The sequence below is a fragment of the Alligator sinensis genome, unplaced genomic scaffold (genome assembly GCF_000455745.1).
Source record: "Alligator sinensis unplaced genomic scaffold, ASM45574v1 scaffold874_1, whole genome shotgun sequence".
NCBI lineage: Eukaryota > Metazoa > Chordata > Crocodylia > Alligatoridae > Alligator > Alligator sinensis.
The window spans coordinates 1275987-1288034 of record NW_005842302.1 but is presented as its reverse complement, the minus strand read 5'-3'; positions in this window follow the sequence as shown (position 1 = coordinate 1288034).

The window sequence follows — 12048 nt, the reverse complement described above, 5'->3', positions numbered from 1 at the left end:
AACATGGCAGGCTTTGTGGCCTCAGCAAGAGCTACCAGCCCTGCAGTTTGACCCTCCCCCCGTGTTGTAACACATAGACATGACAGGACTTTTGCTTTCAAGAATTTGGGGTACAGTTGCTCCCAAACCCCTGCACCGATCTTCTTGAAACATGGCAGGCTTTGTGGCCTCAGCAAGAGCTACCAGCCCTGCAGTTTGACCCTCCCCCCGTGTTGTAACACATAGACATGACAGGACTTTTGCTTTCAAGAATTTGGGGTACAGTTGCTCCCAAACCCCTGCACCGATCTTCTTGAAACGTGGCCGGCTTTGTCGCCTGAGTAAGCGCTACCACCCCTGCAGTTTTCACCCTGCTATGTTGTAACGCCTAGACGTGACATGAGTTTTGCTTTCAAGAATGTGGGGTGCTGTTCCCCCCAAATCCCTGCACCGAGCTTCTTGAAACTTGGCAAGCTTCATCTTCTCTGCAGAGTCTACCATCCCTGAAAATTTCATTCAAATCAGACAAAAAACAAACAACAAAGTTATAGCTATTTTATTTTTTCCCCAATGATACCCTATGGCGGGATCTCTGAGGTGGCTCCAAGGCTCTTTGGGAGCTCCGAACCGCTTCAGGAAGCCGAACGAGGCCAGCGCTTCGACCTGGAGGTGCTGCTTCAGACCCCAAAGCATCTGAAGCTTCTCCGGATCCGAAGCTCTGTCCGAAGCCTCGCACAGCCCTACCCGTTGTCGGTGACCATGAACCCATGGGTGAACTCGGCCTGTCCAACAAGCCACCCCTGCACCATACGGTTCATGGCCCCCATGATCTCCTTTGCTGTGTGGGACTCATCCAGCACCTCAGCTTGCAGTAGAGCCCACCGATGGCCTGACTGATCGTACCAGTGCCCCGTGGGGGAGAGGTAGGTGTGATCTAAGCTAAGCTAAAATAAGCTCCCTCCCTCTTCTAACTTTCAGCGTCTGAAGCGTCCAAAGCATCCAAAACTTTTCCAAAGTGCTTTGGAAGCTCCAAACCGCTTCGGACAGCTTACATGAGTCCGTGCTTCACTCCGGGCATGCTGCTTTGGATGCCAAAGCATCCGAAGCGGCAGTGGATCCAAAGTGCGATCCAAAGCCTCCCACAGCCCTAGCGGAAACTCTTCAGAATTAGGCTTCAGCGTCTGAAGCGTCCAAAGCATCCAAAACTTTTCCAAAGTGCTTTGGAAGCTCCAAACCGCTTCGGACAGCTTACATGAGTCCGTGCTTCACTCCGGGCATGCTGCTTTGGATGCCAAAGCATCCGAAGCGGCAGTGGATCCAAAGTGCGATCCAAAGCCTCCCACAGCCCTAGCGGAAACTCTTCAGAATTAGGCTCAAATTCAATAAGAGGCAGAGAGAACTTTGCTTTGCAGTTTTCAAAATGTTGCTGTCTGTTTGTTTCAAATTGCTGTTTTCTTTTCAAAATTTGCCAAAATGCAACTTCAAAAAAAAAGGGGGTGGGGGTTAAAACCCCCAAGAAGAAAATAAAAGAGTTTGTTCAGGGTCGCACACAACACTGGGTTCCATCCCAAATGAAACTCTTTCACTTCACTGTGCAAACTGTCTCAGCTCAAAACAATTCTCCCTCCCCCCACCCACCACCCCCATTCAGACAGTGATGCAGTCTTTAAGTTTTGGATTAGTATCACCTTCCCGCATTGTCAACCAATGCACAAAACCCACAGGAAATGAGTGGAGGGCAAAGCCTCCCTGTTGCCATCATGCTGGGTATAAATTCCTGGAGATCACTCTGGTCCATGCTCTTGTTACTCCCCTCTCCCACCGTATGACCTCATGTCATCAGACTCCCTGGTGAAGGGGCAGGGATTGTTCTGCTTACTCTTAGAAGGACACACCTAGCAATAGTGCACAGTAAATAGTAATTAGAAGGGTTTCTGGGGACAATTTCTCCCCTTGTGTCTTGAAACCAATGGAGCTGTGCCCACGTTGCCACTCTCAGTCTTACATCTTGTTATCCGAAGGCCAGACCTGGTAGGTGCTCATGGATTTTGCCTTGTACTTTGAAGGGAGAGGAGAGTTCAGGTTGAGCAAGGTGCTTTCGGGTGCTTTCACATACAGGGTATAAATCATCAGACCCATCCCTTTCTGAATGTGACTAAGCTGCAGGAGGAAAATTGGGCATCAGGGAGGTGGGAAGGGATTGGCCAAGCTTTACCTTGGCATTGAATATGCCTGCCCTGAGTGGGTGGAGACAGTGGTACCAAGTCCCTGATTAATTGACACCTCCCGAGGTGGTGGTGGTGGATTCCATCCTGCCCGTCCAATGATCCACAGCAGGGAGGGAAGCTTCCTGGGTCACCCTCAGAGCCCCATCTTCCTGCAAAAGGATTTGAGCTGTGTCTGCTCATTTCTTGATAAAACACACTGGGGCAAACTGTCCTCTTTAGCATTTCACCAGGAATGCCAAGACCTGAGCCCGGAAGGGACCCGCCCCACAGGCCATGCTGACCCTATCTCTGTCTCCATCTGTCCTTTTGTTATTGCTCAGAGAAGATCCAGATCATACCTGTGTTTATGTCATTCTCTTCATTGCAGCAAATCCCAGGAGTTGCCCCTAGTTCAGGAACAGTGAGAACAAAGCAGGCTGAGGCTTGCTGGGTCAGGGATGTCCCTGGCTGCCCCAGTGCAAGGGCTTTTTGAGGCAGCAGTGCTGCAGCAGGTTTCTTCTCTGGACATTGTGCTTCCTGCTCTCACTGATTAATGCATCTCACCAGGCCCCAGTCAGTTCTGTATTGCTGACGGCTCCCAAATGTGCTAGTTGCTTTTACAAGTCGCAAATTCCCCCAAGCACAAGCACAGTAAAAGGCAGCATACCTGCTTCTGAGAAACCTGAGTAGCTGCTTCCAGCCCTGCCATCACCCCCTAAGAACCTGCAACCACTCCTATGCAGTTGTACAAGGATGGGGCTCATTATGCCCTCTCCAGAATGAGAGTAGCACATGAGACTTAGCTGGTGCCTTTCCCCTGGTGTACATTGCAGTGGGATTTGCTGAGGTAGCTCTGGGGGAGCCCCCTGTCCTCCCCGACTCAGGAAATCTGCCCACAGGCCTCAGGCAAATGGGGGCATTGGGTTCCAATCTCTTTCTTTGTTGTTAGTTATTTCCATTCTAATGCTCCTAAAAGTGAGTCTCAGGGTGTGTCTACACATGCACTTTAATGCGCGTTAGTCTAGTTTGGTTTGCATTCAAGAATTGCGTAAAAAATGTAGGCATTTTTATACATGCTTTGGAATGAAGCACCAGGCACTTTAATTAGTGAACTGTGCTAATTAAAAGCACCCACGTGTCAAGTGTATCAGCGTCCCTACGCTGAAAAAATGGTGGCGAGGTGCTTGGAACCTAAGTTCATCAAATGTGTTTTATTCCAAAGCACTCTACAGCCATTTCTTCAGTGCAGAGATGCACAGGGATGCTGATACATGTGACATGGAAGGCTGCCGGAGTGCATCAATTTCCATGCTCCAGCAGACTCGATTAATTGGTTTGGCCCATGAGTTTTTTAATTGATTACTTGATTAATCAAGTCTGCTCCAACACACTAGATTTCAATAGACTCCGCACATGTCTATAGGAGCACAGAGCTTTTTACTTAATGCACATTAAGTGTCACTTAAAAAGCGTGTTCTTTAGTTAATGCATATTAAGCCAGGCTAATGCACATTTTCCTAGTACCTCACAAAGGAGGTACTAAATGTAATGTTCATTAACTAAAGCACATTAATGCATGTGTAGACCCAGTGAGGATCATCAGAGTTCATACACTCAGTGTTGCCTGCAGACCCTTCCCCTCTCTCATGACAGCCTCTTCCCAGTAAGGCAGAATCAGCTGTGTATGTTGTAGGGACTTTGCTCCTAGGGCTACATTCAGTGGACAGGTTTCCTGAACCCAGGAAGATCCCAGCCCCTTGCACGGTCTATTTTACTGGCCATTAGTGGGAGGAGGTGAGTAGGGCTTTTATGGAGAGCAACTGTTCTCAGGGTCAGACTAATGCATAGGCAGACAAGGTATATGCCTAGGGCCCTGAGCTGTGGGGGGGGTCTCAGTCCTTCCCTCCATGGCGGCAACACGAATGGCCCCATCTGCCTCTGTTCCCTTCCCTTCCCCACCCCTCTGCTGGTCTCACTGCTGAGGCAGCTACTTCCTAGCCGCAGCTCCATGCCCCACTCCCTGCGGGTGGCAATGCTCAGGTGGGGAGGGGGGTATCGATCGGCCCGGGACCCACAAGTTTTTTTGCCTAGGGCCCACTACAGGGGTAATCCATCCCTGACCATCCTTCATTTATGCTGTGGAAGCCTCCAGGACCAGGTCATGGACTGGCACCCACTTGTGCTAGGTGCTGTATGAAAGATAGTCCCTGCCCCAAAGAGCTTACAAAATAACTTCTACGAAGTATAAAGCAGCCAGGGAAAGAGAGAGTAGCCTGGCTCATGCGGAAGCATGTTGCCAAGGGGAAGGAAACTATAAGCTTCCTTCACTGTCACCGTATCTGTGCTTCAGTTTGTAGGCTAGGACTTGTATAATTAAAAGCAGCTGCTGTTTTTTATGCCAAGAGCGTGTGTCACCAGAGCCTGTCATTGTCTATATGTGCCATAGGAGTGTGTACACTTGCTTGCGTCCACTTATGCAATGGGAGCTGGTGGGCCTGAAGCTCCCCTGCAAATAGTACGGCTGCATGAGCTACAAAGGTGGGATGGATCAGAGGTCAAACCACCCACTAACAGGGCCTGGGTGGATCTATATGCCTACCCCAGCTTCAATCCTGACCCCCCAGCACCTCATTGTTCTTCTGGGCTCCCCATCATCTACGTGCCTGCACACTGAAACTTCACAGATTCATTGCACTCATGCCCAAATCCAGTGCTGGGCCACTCCATCCTGAGGAGGAAGGCGGATGCAGTAAGTCCTCACAGTCCTTCTCCTCAGGCCATGAAGCACATGTCTTGGCCAGAATCTTTAAAGGGGTTTTCAGCGAGAAGCCTGACTGGATTGGCAGCATGCCTAGGAAACCAGGCCGAGGGACTCTGTATCCCTCCAAGATGGTTAGGGCCTCACTGTTTCGCCAGAGAAACAGAGGCGTGGGTTCCCTCCCCAGCCCCTGAAAATACCGTACAGCAATCCCTGGGCAGCAACAGCCTTGTTTAATGACCCCTCTCTGCCCCCCCTCTTTTTGCTCCCTGCTGCTTGAGCACGGAGTTCCCATTATGGAAGCAGAGGGCAAAGGATAATGACTTTTCCACTGGCATGATAGTCTCACCTTGCTGCACTGCCCAGTGTTCCCACCTTATCAGGCTGCAAATCAGCGCGGAGCCCAGTCAGAGCCTGCATGCTCCGGTGGCTCTTCTGCACACAGGGGCTGACCTCCTTGCCCACTCTCACCTCCTAGGACTAAGAGTGGGCATTACAAAGCAGCCACTTTGCAGACCTCTATCCAGGGGAACAGTGCTACTAGAGCAGTGATTCTCAGCCTTTTTAGACTTGAGGCACCCCTCGGAAAATGCCAGCTTTTAGTTTTCATTTATTTAACTACAGAAAAATACTAGAGCAATTCTTCTGTTGCAAAGCACTCAGAAAGATCACAGCAGGCCAGAGTGTTTCTGACACTATAGATTCCTATTCAAAATCTCTGGATTTATCTTGTGAATCATATTTGCATGTCTAACAGTGCTAACATTACATGGCACCCTTCAAAGGATCTCAACACACCCCAGGGTGCTGCAGCATCTCGTTGGGAATCACTGTGCTAGAGGGGCTAGAATAGGGGATGGCATTGCTAACCACTTGAGCTCCATTTAATATGTGGTATACCATGCTGAAAAGGGGAAAATGCCCAGAACAGTCTGGGGAGGTAACAAGGGGCTTTCTACAGCACTTTCAAATCCATACATTCTCTGCCATAAACTCTCTTACAATGGAGGACCCAAAAGGCCCTTTCACTGATGGGACCTGGCATTGCAGCCTATTTGGGTCAAGGTAAAACAGCCTCCAGGAAAGGACTGTTGCCAAGGATTTTATTCTAGAACAGATAGAGCTGGGGCTTGGGGAAGTGTGAGAGGAAGGCCACTACCCCTTTAAAGGTCACTTGTTGCAGCCACAACAAGGTGGGTGTGCCAAAGGAGGCACCTGCCCTACCCTAGTCCTGGGCTATTTAAACTAGAGGAGGCTACTGAGCCAGCGCAGCAGTCTGGAAGTTGGGTGGATTGGTGAAGGCAGCAGTCAGTGTTTTGGGTAACTCCAGACCTGATTCTGCTGCTGGAAACTGCTCCTTGTTGAAGCCCTGAGGTAGGGGCTTTGTAAAGTGCGGTGAGATGGCTCATTCTGTGGCTGCTCTAACCTGGGGGTACTCTTTGTCTGTTTGAATTGTTGATCCCATCTCTCTCTCTTTTCATGTGTGTACAAGAGTCATTTTGTTCCTATGGATGTGGTGGGGGACAACAGGACAGGGGTTGGAAGCTCAGCGTGGCACATACTAAGGAAAAAGGCAGGGCACAGCTACAAATCTATGCCTTAAATCCTAGACCCTCTACTCAGAAACTTGCCTCTGATTACAGACGGAGCCTGTCTCTCTGAATGAGAACATCACCTGTTGTACCTCCTAGAAATTGGGATTCCTGCCCCTTGGTGCTTAATCTCAGGACGTCTTCACTGATGCTGATGCCTCACATGTACTTGATTTGATCGGTTGGTGTCTACCTCAGGGTGGTGACCATTCTGTAGCGCTGTCTGCCTGCCACATCCTTCCATATACATAAAGGAATCCGGTGGCCCCAGCAGCTAGGTCACTGGGGTATTTCATCTTACTGAGATACGGTGAAGTGATGCACCTAGTGGTGAGGTCGGGCTCAGACTTGGGGACCTTATTCTGAGTCCCCTGGTGTTATCAGTAGACAAGCTGTCTCTGTGCATCCTCTACTGCCATGGATCCATTCTTCTCCCCGGCGCCTGTCTCACATGAATACATTACCTGTTTGCTCCCCACTGACTCTCTTTGAGCAGGTAATAGCTTCTTTAACAGGAGGCAGGTGGGAGCGTTCCCATGGTACATATGTTTCTCCTGGTGAGAAGAGATGTACCTTTGCTATCAAAAAAGCTGATGGAGAAATCTAGGCAATAGCCATGTTGGTCTGAGCACAGAAGGCAGGTGAAGTCTTTGGGTAGAGGTGATTTCTTTTATTAGACCAACCAATTTTACTTGGTCTAATAAAAGACATCGCCTCTACCCAAAGACTTTATCTGCCTGATGAAGAAAAGCACTTTTGTTTTATCCCACTAGAGGGGTCTTGCACAGCCCATGTGTCCAGGCTCTGCAGCCAGGTTGTAACATGGCTGTGTTCGGACCCACCAACTTCCCTGAAGCAAATCCGGCAGCAGAAGAAAATAGGGGGTTAAGTTACGAGGGGGAGAAGGGCTGGGTCTTCCATGTGTCTGGTGGGGCATGTAGCAATCCTAGCATGAGGAGCTCATTTCCTTACTTCATTGACATAGCGGGAGTCTCTCTAGCATATTCTGGGGGTAATGTTTGGGAGTTCAGCTCCTGCCCAAAGCTGTGTCTCTGCTCGTTGCCTGTGCTGGTTCGTTCAGGTGTTCTGGTTCACTTGGGTTATGCAGGAGCATGGATGTAACCAGAGTCTTTTGTCCCTTAAAAAAAAATAAATGTGTTCCAAGTCAAATCAGCCAAATCAATTCCAAATCCATGAGTCATTCAAGAAACAGTTGTGGCCCTGCTACTGGCAAATATCATCCACCCCCTCCTGGGGCTTTAGATGCTTCCAAATCCTTTGGCAGGCATCCTACATGTGGGCCCAAGCCCAAAAGCTTGGGGTTCAGATGCCCCCAAGTTTGGCTTGCTCTTGGCCAGATGGACGCAGGAGCAAGCTAGGGAGAAGTCTCCCATTTCCATAAAGTTGTAGCCGAGATCCTCACACTGGAAGCTGGCCATTGGGAAGCTAACTATGGAGGCTCTCATGTCAGTAGACAAGGGTGCAACCCTCCACCACACAGTGCCATTTTAATTGCATTACCTCAGTCATAATATTTCCTCTGCCACGACTGTAGTTGTGGTATTTCCCCTGCCAGGTAATTAGGAAAACCACCTTTATGGTGCATCCAGAATCTTAAGAAGACAGGTAACGGCAGGGATCACAGATGCTGCACCACCTCCCTGCAGGGAGTCTCAGGGAGGCTAAGCTAAGCTGGTCCATTGGGGTAAGGACTTGACCTTCTGTGAAGCCAAGCAAGGACACAAGCATTATCTCTAGGCAGGCTGCGAGATGGGCATGGAGTGAGGCGAGGCAGATGCTACTTGCTGTGGGTTGATGATGAGGGTTAGTCAGCTCCCAGGCTGGCTAAACAAACTTCCTCCCACATGAAAGGGCAGGTGTATACCTTGGTACCAGTGCCTGTTGCCAAAGTATACACCTGCCTGCAGTAAGGGTACGAACATCCACTATCAGCTACAGCCACAGCACAAATATGGGGGAAAATGCTGCGTTCTGACTGCTGAGCCAATCCCACTGGTGGAGCCACGACAAGCCATGGTCACTGCTGATGCCCGATGCCAAGATCTCTGCAGCAGGATGGTGAAGAAGCTGGGGTCCGAGCCTGGAAACCTGTTAGCAAATGATCTGAGAAGAGATGTAGCACAGAGTTTCAGCCAAACCAGATTGGCCTCATTTGCCCAGCCACCTGCCTCCTTTGGGGAGCAGAACCACAAATGGGTTCCTCTGGAGCCAGCAGACAAAGTGACTCCGATGAGTCTCATTCTGGGGTCAGGGTCTTAAGGCATGATCTGGGATTCACACTTCAAGGGATGGGAAGGGGCTATGAGCCCTTGCTTGAATGCAAGTTTGTGGATTGTCCTGCCTCCTGATTGTTATTCTTCCCCCATTCTTTGGCCTTCTCACTCCACAGGGCTGTTACCCTTGGAGCCTCCCCTGGCTCTGCTAGAGAGGTGTACAGCCTGCCAGGCTGGTGAGTGAGCTGGGAATGGACAGTAATTTGGTGGGGATCTTACCTCAGCATCAGTCCTTTTCTGTGTAGAAACCACATCTTCCCGACTGAGAAAACTCCATTCAGATCAGACCTTCTCACTGGTCTGCAGACAGTATGAAGGAGTTTCCTCTGGATAACTCAGCTATAGGGCAGCCACTGCTCAAGGGTGATTGATTGAGCTAGACCATGTCAGATGAGGTCCTGGGTGCAAGCAACTAAAGGAAGTGTCCAGGCTAAATCTGCTTAGCCCCACTACCACCACCAGCAGCTCTGGGAAAACTTCATGTTTATGTTAAAACCTCCCAAGCTTCACATTTCAGTTTTCTGATTCTAAGGCTTTCAACAGAAAGTTCAAAAAAAATCTGCAGACAAAATAAATGTTGTGTGCTCAATGGAAAAATAGGTTTTTGGCTAAATGAACATTCACAAGGAAACTTTCACGTGCAGGGTGCTAGCAGAAGTGGTTTACAGCCCTAGCTCTGATGGCCTCTTTACCAACAGCTAAACAGGAGACCAGATCTCTCTTGTACAGAGCACAGGCCAAACAACTTAGGTGCAGGGCAGGTGAAATGCACTTTATTTCCTCAGAGAAGCTTGGTTCAGATGCAGTTTCCTGCTGGCTTTAGGGTTGTGTTCTCTTGCCCTGCAGCCATGTTCTGGTCACCAGCTGCCCTGGATTCAGATAGCCCTCAAATATACTTTTGTATTGGCTGATGGGTCCCTTAACTCTCATTTCAGCTCCTCACAGTCACGCACCAAAGTTCTCTGGGCCTCCAAATTGTCCAAAAGGTCCCTGTCCTGCTGGCTTCCTGAGCTGCCAATGACACAGGCTGACTGTCTGGCCATCTGGCCACTTCCTACCCTGGTGCCTGGAGTTTCTGTTGGTTGTCACTTTAGAAGAGAGCAAGTGTGCAATAATAACAGATCAATCAATGCAGAAACTACAGTGCAACCTCAGCCTTCAGGCCCAGAATTAAACAACATTAGCAATTCCTGTGCCAGCCTTGAAAACGTGGACTGGTTGCTGGTCCCTCCTGTTCAGAGCTGGCAGTATACAGCAGGGTGGCTGCCACATCAGGAGTTTGCAAAGCACAGAGGGCAGGAGCAACAATCCTACTTACAAGCCTGCTTGGCTTGGTCTCTTTTATGAGACACACTCCAGCACTGTACAGTAACAATCCCACATGCTACTTGGAGTTGTATTGAGACAACACTTTACAGCAGGGGTGTCCAACTCATTTGGCCTGCAGACCAGATTGGCAATGTGGGGCTTCTTGTGGTGCAATAGCTGATTGGTGCTGTGCTCGAAGCCAGGGAGTGAATGCATTATCAGTTGCCCCCCTTTTCCACTGCTGCCCAACGTAGTCACCACTGATGACCAATGATATTTTCTGAATGTAGCTATTGGCAAGGGAGCAGGAGGTGCCAGCAGCATGGCATTCACCCCCTGAGTTTTGGAGTTGCACCACTCTAGCAGCTCTGGCAAGCCCCACAAGCTGCTATTTAGCAACTTGCACCCATCAGTTGGAGAGCCCTGCTGTACGGTCACGGTAGCACGTGAGAATGGCTCTGCAGCCCCATAAAGAGTGCTGACACTGTCTGAAGGGGTTGCTTCAAATGTGTGGTGTTATCAAGTCCATGCATCATGTTAAAAGTCTAGACACCACCTACGTCAATGTGGTCTATAGTTGCCCTTTATTTTGAAGACTTGTCACTAAGTTCAGCAGCAATGTAAAGAATTCATATCAGTTACCCCTGTTGTGTAAGTTAGCTGAGATATCAGATGACACTATGTTGTGTTTTCTCACAGTCAGACCTGCTGTGTTTAATTATTTCCTTGCCAGGTATCTAAAAGGTTTTGACTGTTATTCTAAGGCACAAAGTAATAAGGGGAGGAAGAGAGGAGTTCTGCTGGAACCTGGGAGCAACCAAACAGAAGGAAAATTGGTATGGGGTTTATGGTAGTTATTTAAATTTAATAAAGTAAAGGAAGCCCCAGGGAGAGCCGCCTTTATGTGATACCTTGAGTACAGGGTAGGAACATGGCCTCAGCAGAAGGGTGGAAGCTATACTGTTATGTGAATTGCTCAGATGTGTCATTCAGTGGGGACCCAAAAGGAGCAAAGGGGCAGGGGAAAAAAATGGGCAGAGGAAAGCAGTGATAGGGGCTCAGTTAGAAATTTGTGTGTGTTGGCTCCACTTCCCCGTAGATGCCCTTTCTGCAGGCAGCCCTCTATGAGACTCGTGTATGTCTGTGCAATGCATATTTCATGGCGCTGGCATCTGCACTTTCTCTTGGGACTGCTCATGGGATGGTCCCACAGGCTTCCTTTTCCAAGAGAGAGGTTGGTACATGCAGTTGGTGCAGTGACCAAGGGCATTTTGGTGGAGCAAAGGCCAGTGCAGGTGTGGCTCCACAGTTCAGCTTCTCCCCAGCATTTTGTGCGTGTTCCTAGTTGTCTGCCAAACCTTTCTACTGCCAAGAGGGCCTAATGCAGGGAGCAGTGAAGGTCTGGACAGCTTCTCACTCACTCTGGGACTGTGCAGTGAACTGTAAGAACTTGCCCTTGAGCACACCCTGCCCTCACCCCTCCCTCTCTCATTTGCAGGCACCAAACCCAGAACTGTGGTGATGTAACTGCTCTGGCATCACTTCCCCGTGGCTGTTTTTGAGACCCTGGCCTCCAAAGTGCTTGAGAGCAGCCCCTGGGGTTCCTGGGGTTGCTGCTGCAGTTTGGGTTTGGTGCATGCAGGCAGGCAGGTGCTGTCTGTGGTGTCCTCCTGTGACATGTTAAATGGTGAGAAACCTGCTTCAGAGGCAGAGTTTGGAACAACAGGTCATCTCCAGAGCCCAGGCCTGACTGCCTCTGAGCTGCTTTTTCCCCCTTCCCTTATGGCCACGAGGCTGCTAAATCCAGATCAGTGCAGTACATTTGTAGCCCTTTGGCTTGACGTGCCACATTCTCACCCATCTCAGAGTGTTAGCAAGGTCAAGCTCATACCCATCACTCTCTGTCACCC